Source organism: Suricata suricatta, chromosome 12 (genome assembly GCF_006229205.1).
Source record: "Suricata suricatta isolate VVHF042 chromosome 12, meerkat_22Aug2017_6uvM2_HiC, whole genome shotgun sequence".
In the NCBI taxonomy this organism is placed as follows: Eukaryota; Metazoa; Chordata; class Mammalia; order Carnivora; family Herpestidae; genus Suricata; species Suricata suricatta.
Genome location: NC_043711.1, coordinates 49208724 through 49221995, shown reverse-complemented (window position 1 = coordinate 49221995; position 13272 = coordinate 49208724). Strand labels below are relative to the sequence as shown.

The window sequence follows — 13272 nt, the reverse complement described above, 5'->3', positions numbered from 1 at the left end:
TGACAACCGCATGGATAGATAACAGCAAGGACCAGAGAGCACTTCTGTCCCACTCCCTCCCTCCTAGTACCATGATGCTCCTTAAGCACCTAGAACCTAGAGGCATTCCCTGAAAGTGAGAGGAAGTCTTCAAATTAACTGAGGTTATGTTTTGCTACTCTGGTCGAATAGGGACTAAACATGAAGTTGAGTTTAAAAATATTTTGTGTCTGTGTGGTAGATTGAAACCCATAGCCACTACCACAGAAAGCATGTAGCCTTTGTCTGTAGGTAGGCACCAGAGTGTTTACCGAGTGTGAATTCAGATGTTGTTGAGCCTCGAATGTATGTAATGTCCTGCTTGTTGTTTGGGGTCTGGTGCAGTCACTCCCTACATCAGGGGTTCTCAGGGTATGGTCCTGGGACCAGCAGCATCACCACCACTGGGCATTTGTGAGAAATGCACATTCTCTGCTCCACCTACCCCTCCACCCCCCACTACTGAATCAGAAGCTCTTGCAGGTCATTCTTAAAAAAAAATTTTTTTTTAGTGTTTTTTATTTTTATTTTTTTTTTTTTTGAGAGACAGAGACAGCGCCAGCAGGGGAGGATCAGAGAAAGGGAGACACAGAATCTGAAGACAGGCTCCAGGCTCTGAGCTAGCTGTCAGCACAGAGCCTGATGCGGGGCTCGAACCCACAACTGTGACATCATGACCTGAGCCAAAGCCAGACGCTTAACCGACTGAGCCACCCAGGTGCCCCTCTTCCAGATCATTCTAATGCATGCTAGAGTTTAAGAACCACTGCTCTACATCCTTTCTGTTTTTTCTTTTCACCTACAACCTCAGTTTCTCAGACTCATTCAAACACCTAAGTTACCATGATACTTGACTAGCATCAGCTTTTGGCTAGCCAGATATTTTAAGTGTCCTACAAGAAGACAGGAGAGCTTCTGATTTCCCCCAGAGTTTTGCTCATAACCATCCCCCTTTTATTTCACTTCACTGAGGATCCAGCTCCTGAGAGGAAAACAAGAGAGGCTGGAAAGAGACCCTTTGGTAAATGGGGAGAGGGGATGATAGGCAAACATGATCTTAAATCTTTACCAAATCTCCAAGGAGCCAGTGAACTTCATAGCGGATGATTTTGTGGCCCGGCAAGGTCCTAGGGAAATTTATGGCAGAAACATTTCCCCCGTTCCTGGGTCAGGAAATGATAGCACACAGATGGAATTTACAATGGGAGTGTGAATGGAGTGGCCCCACCCAGGCAGCCCAGCAAAGGCTCCTTTTACTGGCTCTATTCAAAAATAATGAGTGCTCCCCAGGCTCTCCTGGCTGGCCGCTTTTTCTTTTTCCTCGATTGCTTTCACTTTTTCACAGAGGACTGCCCTGCTTGCGGTCCACTTGGGACAGGGGTGAGCCTTGATTTGGCAGGAGAAAGGAAGAAGTACACAGTGGCCTACAAAATTGAATTGCTCTGCCTCCCTGGCCCCTTTCCTTGAATAATAGGCCTTTGTGCTTTGAAATGTAGGGAAGTCCCAGTTTCTCAGGCTTTAAAAAAAAAAAAAGCAAACCTTCCTAAAACCTCTTCTCCTGCCTTAAGATGCTTAGCAGGGAGTAGTTAAGGGGCAGACCATTTATTAAATCAACTGTTTCTTTAGTAATTTTAGAAATTGTTAGGATAGCCGATTTCTAAACAAATATATTTCATGCATGCCTTCAGATGGACAGAAATACTGGCTCAATTTAAAAATCCAGCTTAAAAAAATCATATGAAACAAGTCTCCTCATTAAAAAAAAAAGCCCAAAAAAGTATTTTTGACTTTAGCCAGTGACCCACTTTTATGAAATATTTGACAAAGCAAAATAGCATTACCAGAGAGTAATTCAGACAGCCTTTGGAGTCTGTTGAAATGGGTTTTTGGTAATAAGCATGACTTATTTTAATTTTTAATTTTTCTGTGTCCATTCCCCCACTGCCCCCCTTCCCCCACCAGCCTAGGCATGATTCAAATCATTCCATCTTGTAACTGAGCCAATGAACCATCGTGAGTTTGCTCCTTGGTGAGTCACAGATACACTAGGTGGAATTGTTACACAAAGTCAACTTTATTTGCATCAAATAAGGAGATGGGGGAATAACTTCCAAAATTGAGGGGGGGATAGGGGAGTCTTGTCATGGTACATGGATGCGTGGATGTGGGCAGAAGGAGGCACTTGTCCCTGCAGGAAACATGCCTATGCATACATAGTGTTATGTAAATAAACTTTGTGGTCCTTCTTGGGTGGATATTTTAGTATTATAATGAAGTAAAGGTAGTTGTCATTCTAGAGGTCATTCTAGAGGTCACTTGGTGGTCCATCTGCATAGGCATGAGACGAGGGTTAAGGTCTGGGTGGTCTGGGCCAGCTGGAGGTCTTGTCAGGGCTGTTACTATTATTTGAGAGGTGGCTTTGGGTTCCATTTGTCTGAGTTAAGAGATAAGCTAGAAGGAGGAGCTTAAGGAAAAATGTGAGACAAAGGTCAACGAGTACAAGCAGGTGGGCAGCAAAGGTCAGGTCTTGGGGTCTAGCTGGTGACAATCTGTTTTCCTTTCACTAAATTTATCCTTCTCTTTCAAAGGTGTTTATTAATGATGGCATTCCATCCTTTTTTTAAATCCTGAAATTATATTGAAAAATCATTACCATCATCTAGGCCCCTATGGGTTTCAGTGGTTTAAGTATATTTGAACATCTTTGATTTTCATTTTATTATAAAAGATATGATTTCACATTTATTTTTCTGAATGGTGTGGAATGTGACAGAAGGTTTAAAACATTCTTTAATCAAGGACTATTATTTGTCTCTTTGACTGGGTTACTGGTGGCCAGGCTCTGAAGCTAAACCTGGAATAAGAGGTTATTGTCTGCCCCTCCACTAGCCATTTTCCTTTCTTCAGGTTCCAGCCTGGATTTGTGTTTTCTTCTCTCGGCCAGTGTTCTCTGTGAAGCACCACTCCCAAGTCCTGACTGCCATCTGGCCAATCAAATTATCAAATCATTTGCTCCACCCCCAGCATGAGGAAAGGTGAAAAACCACAGTGATTACTTTAGGGAAGGGCCACATTGATGCAGTCTTAGCCAATGAAATACAGCCAAGGCTTTTCTGGGATTGACTGGAGAGAGGCAGGTGCCCTCCTTCCATTGGTTCTTAAGTCTGGGAAAAGATGGGGCTGGAGGTGTACCAGCCAGTTTGATACCCTGAGGGGTAAGCCTGAAGCTGTAGCAGAGGCTGGAGAGCTTTGAGGAGCCCAAGTATGAATGAAACTGACCCAGCTGAAGATAGAGCTAAGAAATGGAGAAAAATTCAGTCCCAGTGACATCACTGGAGTCCTGTGCCTGAGTCCAGCCCCCTACCATTAGAATGTTTAGTTGTTAAAGCCAACAAACCTTAGTTGCTTAAGCAGGTTGGGGGTGGATTTTCTATTGATTGAATTTTTAGTGGTTTTTAGTTGTGGCTTTTTTTTTTTTTTTTAGTGGTTATGCCAAGGCAGGTTGGAAGTCCAAACGTGCTGGGAATTTGCCAAGACATAGCTCCAGGTGTTGAATATGAGGCTTGATTTTGGTCATCAGAACTGGGCCCCAATGTCAGGCCCCCTTCTCAACTCAGCCTGGTGGAAGGGGGATTCAGTGCTGGTTCCTGTAGAGAGATGTTGAAGTGGCTTATGTCCTTGCTGTCTTAGGTCAAGTCTGTCCTGGGAACTAGGAACAGGACTGGGCTCAAAGGTGGGAGACCACAACCCTTCACTTGTTTTTTGAGAAGAGGGAGGTTGGATACATGTTGTCAAGGGCTATAGTAAGACAGAAACTTCATGCTGTGTTACCTCTCTTCATTGCATGGACCCTTTATTTTCTCCAGGGAATGTGTCCTTACTTTGGATCTCTGCCCTAAACATCTTCCCACCCGCTTGTGTTCTGCTGAACTTGTACAACTGCGTTAGACAACTCTCCTCAGTGGTGTTGTATGCTTTTTTGTGTAATGAGCCTCACATTTATCATCCTGTTTTTTTTTTTTTTAATGTGACCATATTTGGAGATATGGCTTTTATTTTATTTTAAAAAATATTTTTTAAATGTTTGTTTAGTTTTTTTGAGAGAGAGAGGTAGACTGCAGGCAGTTGAGGGGCAGAGAGGGAGGGGCAGACAGGATCCGAAGTAGACTCCAGCCTCTGAACTGTCAGCACAGAGCCCAATGTGGGGCTCAAATCCACAAACCGTGAGATCATGACCTGAGCCGAAGTCGGACGCCCAACTAACTGAGCCACCCAGTTACCCCTTTATTTTTTATTTTTAATGTTTATTTATTTTTGAGAGAGAAAGAGTGCAAGCAGGAGAGGGGCAGAGAGAAAGGGAGACACAGAATCTGAAGCAAGCTCCAGGCTGTGAGCTGTCAGCACAGAGCCCATGTGGGGCTTGAACTCACAAACTGTGAGATCATGACCTGAGCTGAAGTTGGATGCTTAACAGTGACTGAGCCACCCAGCCACCCTGGTCACAATTTTTGTTTATCTATTTTGAGAGAGAGAGAGAGAACAAGCATGAATGGGGCTAGGGGCTGAGAGAGAAGAGAGAGAATCCCAAGCAGGCTCTACTATGCTTAGTGCAGAGCCAAATGTGGGGCTTGATCCCACCACCATGAGATCATGACCAAGAGCTCAGTGGTGACAATTGCCCCAGGGGTGACAATTTTTAATGGACTGGTGAGGGAAGTCTTCATGGGAAGATGGCATTTAAGTAGAATTGAAGGAAATGAATGAAAAAGCCATGTGAATATCTGGGGGAAATATTTTCCAGGTGAATGGAACAGCAAGTGCAAAGGCCCTGAGGTAGGATCTTGGTGTGACTGAGGAACAGTAAGGCAGCCATTGTGAGTGGAGTGTAGTAAGCACCAGGGAGAGGAATAGCAATTGAGGTAAGCATGGGATTGACAGGAAAATAAGGATTTCAGTTCTTTACTGTTGCCTAAGGAACCACTTTAAAATTTAGTGGCTTTAACATAATAATTTATTATTTCTCATGAACTTGTGGTTTGAGTAGGCAATTATTCTGTTGGTCTGACCTGAGGACCCTCTTGTGGTTGCTTAGGCAGGACACTAGGATGGCTGGCCTCTCTCCTGATGTGGTTTTGCATCATTCACGTGTCTTGCCCAACCTTTTTATGTGGCAACAGGGTGCCAAAAGGGAGTATTCCAAGGGGACAAGCCCCAGTGTGCAAGTGCTTATCTAGCCCCAACTTCCATAAAGTTTGCTTATGTACTGTTGGCCGAAGGACCCATATAGCCAAGACCAGAGTCAGTTTAGAAGGGACCACATGAATACCAGGATGGAAGATTCATTGAGGCCATCCATGGAGATTCAGGGATCCTTGTTTCTAAATTCCTTGAAAGAGTGGGGCAAGGGTGTACATGATTGATGGGTTATGGTGTTGGACTGGAATAGAGGACAGAGCCCAGATCAAGAATGTTGACCACTTTCCTGTGATCTAGTTGACTAGCTTTGTCCTTCGGAATGGCCAGGGAATCACTAGAGAAGACTGTAGTCCCCCACCGTTTCCATTAGCCTCCATTTCCATTGATATAAACAATTGGCATCGTCTCAGTTGTATCTAAGGTACTTTGCAAAAACAGTTTCATGATAAGTCTCCAAGCTCTATCACCAACTAGATTGCTGCCTTTCAGCTGCGCCTTAGGAATTTTGGAGTCCACTGATCCTGTAAGAAAAAGGAAATGAGATCTGGTGAATCCATCAGGTGACCAAATGCCATTCACCTGAATTTGAAAGGAAGAGAAATGAAACTACAAGGAAATGGTAGTTTGCCAACATGATTGTTTACTAGTTCATACAACAAATACTTTGAGAGCACCTATGATGTGTTAGGCATATGCTGTTACCATCATTTATTTTTTTTTATTATTTAAAAAATTTTTAATTTTAATTTTAATTTTATTATTTTTGAGACAGAGAGAGAGAGACAGAGCAGGGGGATGACAGAGAGATAGGGAGACACAGAATCAGAAGCAGGCTCTAGGCTCTGAGCTGTCTGCACAGAGCCTGACATGCAGCTTGAACCCATAAACCATGAGATCCTAACCTGAGCCGAAGTCGCAGGCTTAACTGACTGAGCCACCCAGGCACCCCTATTACCATCATTTAAAAAAGACTGTGGAGAGGACTTGTAGAGGGGACCCTTGGGGTTTTGAGTTTAAGCCCCACATTGGGTGTAGAGCCTACTTAAAAAAATAATAATAATAAAGGCTTATTTCCACCTTTTCCTTAAATGTACCCTACATTTGGTTGACTAATTGTGTATAACCATGGTTACCAGGACTACTATCATTACTTCTTTTTTTTTTGGTCTTTATTTTATTTTCAGAGACAGTGAGTGGGGGAGGGGCAGAGAGAGAGGGAGACACAGAATCGGAAGCAGCTTCCAGGCTCCGAGCTGTCAGCACAGAGCCCGATGCGGGGCTCGAACCCACGGACTGTGAGATCGTGACCTGAGCCAAAGTTGGATGCTCAACCAACTGAGCCTCCCAGACACCCCCTCATTACTTCCTTAAAGTGCTTTTCCAGCTTCCATGACCCCTGGCTTGCCTGTGTGTTCAGAGATTAAACTCCCTCCAGAAATTTGGTGCCTAGGCTGTGGGTGGTGAGGGTATGTGTGTGGAGGGAGTGAGGTGGGCAGTGACAGAAATTAGCTGGGACCATGTGGGCTTCTGCCCCACTTCTTGGCCCTCTTCACCCCTGAGTCTTAATTCTCAGCAGTGCACTGCCATTGTAGTACTTGTCACATTGCATACTAACCCTTTGTTATGTGACTGCCTCCCTGCCTGTGGCTATGAGCTTCCCAAAGGGAGAGACCTTTCCTATTGGTGTGTGTCACCCAAGTATCCTGTGCAGTACCTGGGAAATATTTGCTGAATGAATGAATAAATTAACAAGTGACTGTCTGACTGAGTGAATGAAAAAACGCAAGACAAATCCTGATATTATAGCCAGACCATATTTGGGTGTTCATTGCGGGGAAAGAAGTCTGTGGGCTTTGGAGTAAGAAAACCAGGGCTCAAATCTGGGCTGGACTACTTACCAGTTGTATAATCCTGGGCAAGTCACTCAACTTTTCTGTATTTAACTCTCCTTATTCATAATAAAGGGATTAATTCAAGTAACAGTTTGATTCAGTAAATATTTATTGAATACAGTGTGCTAGATGCTTTTCTAGGTGTTGGGGAACCAGCAGGGAACACACAGCCGTAGGATCTCGCTGTGAGGGGCGCAGTTAGCTTCAGCCTCTCTCCTCTGCTCCACTGTGCTCATGACGGGGCTGTGATGAGGGTCCAAGGGCGCTGCAGCCAGGCCTTTTCTCAGCCGGCCCTTCCTTCCCTCTGTCTCTCTGTACGTGTTAGACCTGCATCAGGCTTGGAAGCACACCTGCCTATTCCTTTTCTTTTTTTTTAATTTTTTTATTGCTTTTTATTTTATTTTTGAGAGACAGAGAGAGACAGCTGGAGCCGGCGGAGGGTCAGAGAGAGAGGGAGACACAGAATCCGAAACAGGCTCCAGGCTCTGAGCTACCTGTCAGCACAGAGCCCGATGCAGGGCTCGAACCCACGAACCGTGAGATCTGACCTGAGCCGAAGCCGGATGCTTAACCGACTGAGCTACCCAGGTGCCCCAACACCCGCCTATTCCTGCTCTGCCACCCTCTATGCTTCTCATATATTTCTCCCAAGAGTTCCCATGTATGTCTAATTCTGTCTTGGCATCAGCTTTGTTCTCATGAGCCCTACCTAACAGAAGTCAAATAAAACACATCTCTGAAGATTATTGTGAGGATGAAGGAGATGATGTTTGAGAAGTGCTTAGCAGTGAGCCAGCACCCATAGAGCTCAAAGATGTGCATTGTTGTTGCTGTTGTTCATTGATTTTGTTCCCCAGGTGAGCAGGTAGAAAATGGTATCTTTCAGGTGTCAGTTTCATGAGTTGGTTTAACCCGGTGGACTCCACCTGGCCCGGGGCATCCTTCAGGGTTTCTTCAGGAACAAGGGGCTACAGACAGGAAGTGGCAAGTCTCAGAAAGATGCTTTGTGGCCTTCAAGGACTGAGCATGGAGCTTCCAAAAGAATCTTCTGATTCTAGGAAGGTCTAAGTGTGGAGGAAGAGAAGCCTACATGACAGGCTTTGAGCTCTGTCCCTCACTGACAATATCAGTGGCCACTCTCTGGAGGTTGGAGGAAGAGCCACGGAGCAGAACATGGTGAACATGGGTACAAGAGTATGGAGCCGGGCTTCCCAGATTCAAATCCCAGACCTGCCCCTTAATCCCTACTCCCAGGCTTGTTATGTAACTTAAGGTAATAAAGACAGAATGGTCAGTGTAAGGTGTCTGAAAATGCTTTGTCTCCTTCCAAATTTCTCCCACAACATTTTCATTCTATTATACTTGGGATAGTTAACATGAATGTGACTTCTTTGGGTTGGCAAATTATGGCTGGTGCCTGGTCTAAGGAGTCCCTGTCCTGATTCTCCGTGGATTTTTGGGAAGAAGAGGAAGGTCTCACAAAGGAGAGGAGGGCACAGAAGAGGAAAAGGACTTTTCCTGGACTAGCATTTATTGAGGAGCCACCATGTGCCCACCCCTCTCCTGGATACTGGGTTTATGACGGTGATTAGGCACAGACTCCATTCCTAAGGAGCTCAGATACCAACTTGGAAGCTGAGGGGCGGACAAACAACCGAACAGGTATGTAAATAGTGCTCTGGGTCCCATGACAAGGCAGACACACAGAGCTTGGGAGCATGTGACCATGGTTATAACTGTTTTTGACACTTCTCCCCTTCCAGACTGAGTGAAACTTTAATGGCCTCTAGATTTTTTCATAGTGTACAGACATACTGTAGGTATTCACTCTTAATTAATATGCATAATATTAGAACAGGGCCTATCATGTAAAAAACCCTCAAAAAGTGTAAATGAAAACAATGGGTATAAAGTTTCAATTATGCATAATGAGTAAGCTCTAGAGGTCTGCCCTACAACTTAATGCTTATAGTTGACAATATGGCACTGTATTGTACGCTTAACATCTATTAAGAGAGTAGATTTATTGTTATTATTTTTTGACTGTCCTAAATTGTTTATTAGGTAAGAATTTTACAAACATTAATTGTCTTAATGGTCACGGTGGAGCTGGAGAGTATTGTGTCTTCTCCAAGCCGCTCGGCGAGAACCACCAATAGTGTGGTGCAACTTGTGACCTTTTCCAAGGCCACGGCTCTCAAGGCCTGCAGACGTCAGCCCTCACATCTCCCTGTGCTTGTGGACTGGTTTGGTGATCCACTGGGTGTCAGGGTTTCTTCTGATAGCTTTATGGAATGGATCAATAAGGATAACCTCAAAGAATTTGTATGTGGAATCTTCGCCAACCCAGTAAGAATTCAAGACTCTCAGAGTCCAGCTCCCTCCTCTGCAACAGACTGAAGGCTTCATGCAAACTTTAGCTGGTTGACACCATGATGGGTAGGCTTCCATAGGTAGCACCCTTAGGAACTGGGCGTTTGCGGCCGCTGCGGCGCACTTGAATCTGATATATGACATAACCTTGCTTGGCCTTGTACCCGTCAGCACTTTATCCGGCGGGTTGGGCGGGGCAGGGGGGGTGCTGTGGAGCACAGAGAGCTGGCGATACTGCCAGCAGCACACCCTGAGAAGACATTACATCCAAGTGCTTCTTGGTCAACAGCTCCTGATGTACTTGTAAGTGCCCGTCTTGGGTTACCTTTGAGCTGATGGCTGCCGCCAGATGGAAAGCAAAAATCCTATCTCCCTAAGAGAGTAGATTTAAAGAAAAAGTTTGAGACAGAGAGAGAGAGAGACAGAGAGAGAGAGAGAGAGAGAGTCCGCGCAAGCTGGAGAGAGGGGCAGAAAGAGAGAAAAACTTAAGCGAGCTCCCCAACACAGGGCTTGATCCTAGGACCCAGGGATCATGACCTGAGCTGAAATCGAGTCAGATGCTTAACCAACTGAGCCACCCAGGTGCCCAAGAGAATAGATCTTATTTTAAGCGCTGTTACATTAAAGACCAAAACAAAACAAAATCAGAACAAAAAAAGTGAAGGAGGGACACCTGGGTTGCTCAGTCGGTTGAATGTCTGACCTCGGCTCAGGTCATGATGTTGCAGATTGTGGGTTTGAGCCCCATGTCAGGCTCTGTGCTGACAGCTTGGGAGCCTGGGGCCTGCTGCAGATTCTGTGTCTCCCTCTCTCTGCCCTCCCCTGCTCATGGTCTGTCTCTCTGTCTCTCAAAAATAAATAAACATTAAAAAAATTAAAAAATAAAATAAAGTGAAGGAAAAAATAAAGAAAAAAACCCAAAGGAAATGCTACAGCTTATGAGTGCCCAGAACAAATATATGACTTCTAAAATTTATCATTCATATAATATTCACTGTGTTTCAAAATAAAGTGAAAAACTGTGTGAGTAAGAAAGTGTTAGCTGGGGTGCCTGGGTGGCTCAGTCGGTTAAGTGTCTGACTTCGGCTCAGGTCATGATCTCACAGTTTGTGGGTTCGAGCCTAGCATTGGGCTCTGTGCTGACAGCTTAGAGCCTGGAGACTGTCTTTGGATTCTGTGTCTCTCTTTCTGACCCACCCCTGCTCACGCTGTCTCTCTCAAAAATAAATTAAAAAATTAAAAAAAAAGGTGTTAGCTATTGCAAATATATTTTTTAAAAGTTTATTTATTTTTGAGAGAGAAAGAGCACAAGCAGCGGAGGGGCAGGGGGATGGGGAATAGAGGTTCTGAAGCAGGCTTTGTGCTGACAGCACATGAGGCTTGAATCCATGAACTGAAATCATAACCTGAGCCAAAGTCAGAAGACTAACCGACTGAGCCACTCAGGCACTCCTCAGCTATTACAAATATTATCATCCTTGATTGTTCTTTACTTTCTCTTACAGATCAGAATTTTGAGGCTCTGAAAACTGAAGCACCTTGCCAGGGATCACACAGCTGAGTATGGGCGTCTTAGTTACAAGGAACCAGGTCTCTGGAGTTCCAGCCTACTGCTCTGAGACATTCTCAGAGTCGCTCACTAGGTGGCGCTCTTCCCCTGGGATAGGAAATAACCAAGGCCCCAGCCATAGACTAGCCTTTTCTCATTGGAACCCAGCATTCTAGAGCAAACAAGGATTTAGAGAGACAGAGGAATAAAGGTCTGAAAGTATGTCTCTGTGCCCAGAATCATCCAAGGTCACCGGGTGGTACTGGGGCAGTGTCCTAGTTTGCCCAATTCCAAATCTCCTTTGTTTCCCATGTGGCATCCCTTGCCCACATCCCCATAGCTGCTTCTGGGCCCTCTGTTAAGAGCTAGGTGCTTCCCTGTTGTGCAGTTGCTATGTTCTGCTCTCTGCATGTGGAGAAGGTATTTAGGGACAGGGCAGGGTTTTGAGCCAGGCTGGGGGAGCCCCCACCCCCCCACCCCACTGGCCATTTCTTACCCTTTTCTAGAGTCCTTCAGGGGCAGTATGTGTACAGCTCAGGGCATGGACCCTGGAGCCAAATCACCCTTTATCTAGACCCTCATCCTCATCCTCCTCTTACCACCTGTGTGCCTTGGGTGACTGGTGAACCTCTGTGTCTCATTTCCCATCTATAAAATGGGAATAATTGAATACCTATCACATAGGGTCTTTGTGAGGATTGAGTTAATATATGCAAAGCACTTAAAATAGTTATAAACATGTGGTATGAGCCGTAGAAGTGTTTGCTCTCAGTATTGTAATTCAATAGCATTCTACATGGATATAAGCATCTATGCAAGAATGCCAATAAATGTCACCATACTCCTCACCTATTCAGTCAACCCATACTATGCTTTTCCTAATAATGCCTGCCATCTACTTGCAGGTATGCTGTGCATTAGGCTAAACCTAGGATTTTGGTATCTCAGTTAATCCACAGAACAACCCTCTGCTACCCCTCCCAGCGCAGGAGTTGAGGCTTTGATAGGACTAAGTCATTTACCTAGGATCTCACAGAAAGCAACAGACCAGGGACTCAAGCTCAGGCCTGTATGATGAAGCTTTTTACCACTGCAACACTGTACCTTCTTTTCAAGTCATTTACAGACACCAAAACCAGCTCCCGGATGAGCCCCAGACATCAGCTATGCTCACAGTGCATAAGTTATCCTTCTCTGGGGTGAGGTTTCTTAACACTCTTAACCTGGGAGACACAGGGGCAGATTTCATAGATGCCTCCCTGCTCCCCTGCAAAGACACAACATGCTTTGACCGACAAAGAGGCCTCTTGAGATTAGAGGTGAGTTAGCCACGCAGCCTTCAAGGGCCATCTTCCCCCATCCTGTTTATTCTGAAGCTTGCAGGCTTGGCTCTTCCTTGGGCAGGTGGGGAGCCTTAGTCTTAGGCAGGTGAGTTCACTTAAGTTCTAGGCGGTCCAGGATGTAACACAAGCTCTCAGCAACTCAGGCCATCCTATCTGGGATTTTTCCTCTCTTAGCATGTGAGAGAGTCTGTGCAGCATTGATATCTTTTAGCCAAGAAAGAAACAGCAGGTACCAACCTACAATTGCAGAATCAGAGAATGTCAGGGCTGGAAAGGACCACTGAATCTGGAAATTAGGATCCTGATGAGGAAGGGGTTTTGCTTAGGATCACATCAGGCAGGAAGGACAGTGGCCAGACTTAAGCCTTATTTGTCCTTCAGTACTCTTCCCACGACCCTCAGCATCCAGGAATACTGAGAAGAGGCCTGAGTTGGGATGAGGTTGGGGATGTACAGCCAGGCTACTGAGCATATGTGCATTCAGCCAGTTGGTTCTCTCTTGAGAATGTATGTGATGATCCTCTCTAACAGCTTCTTTTATTTATTTATTTATTTATTTATTTATTTATTTATTTATTAAATAGTTTATTGTCAAATTGGTTTCCATATAACACCCAGTGCTCTTCCCCACAAGTGCCCTCCTCCATCACCACCACCTCTTTTCCCCCTCCCCTTCCCCCTTCAACCCTCGGTTCATTTTCAGTATTCAATAGTCTCTCAGGTTTTGGGTCCCTTCCCTTCCCCAACGCTCTTTCCCCTTTCCCCTCTTCATGGTCCTCCATTAGGTTTCTCCTGTTCTCCTGTTAGACCTATGAGTGCAAACATATGGTATCTGTCCTTCTCTGCCTGACTTATTTCACTTAGCATGACACCCTCGAGGTCCATCCACTTTGCTACAAAT

At 45.1% G+C, this 13272-nt stretch overlaps 1 long non-coding RNA gene and 1 pseudogene across 2 annotated transcripts in view; one reads left to right on the top strand and one right to left on the bottom strand.

The window, feature by feature from the left end:
* LOC115273356 overlaps window positions 1–7550 on the top strand; it is a 76178-nt gene extending 68628 nt beyond the window's left edge. For both annotated transcript variants that reach the window (XR_003900785.1, XR_003900786.1), the window contains exon 5: window positions 7517–7550. This is a non-coding gene — a long non-coding RNA (uncharacterized LOC115273356). The remainder of the gene's footprint in view (window positions 1–7516) is intronic.
* A 1647-nt stretch (window positions 7551–9197) lies between these two features.
* The window catches only part of LOC115274465, a 33235-nt pseudogene continuing 29160 nt past the window's right edge, over window positions 9198–13272 (bottom strand).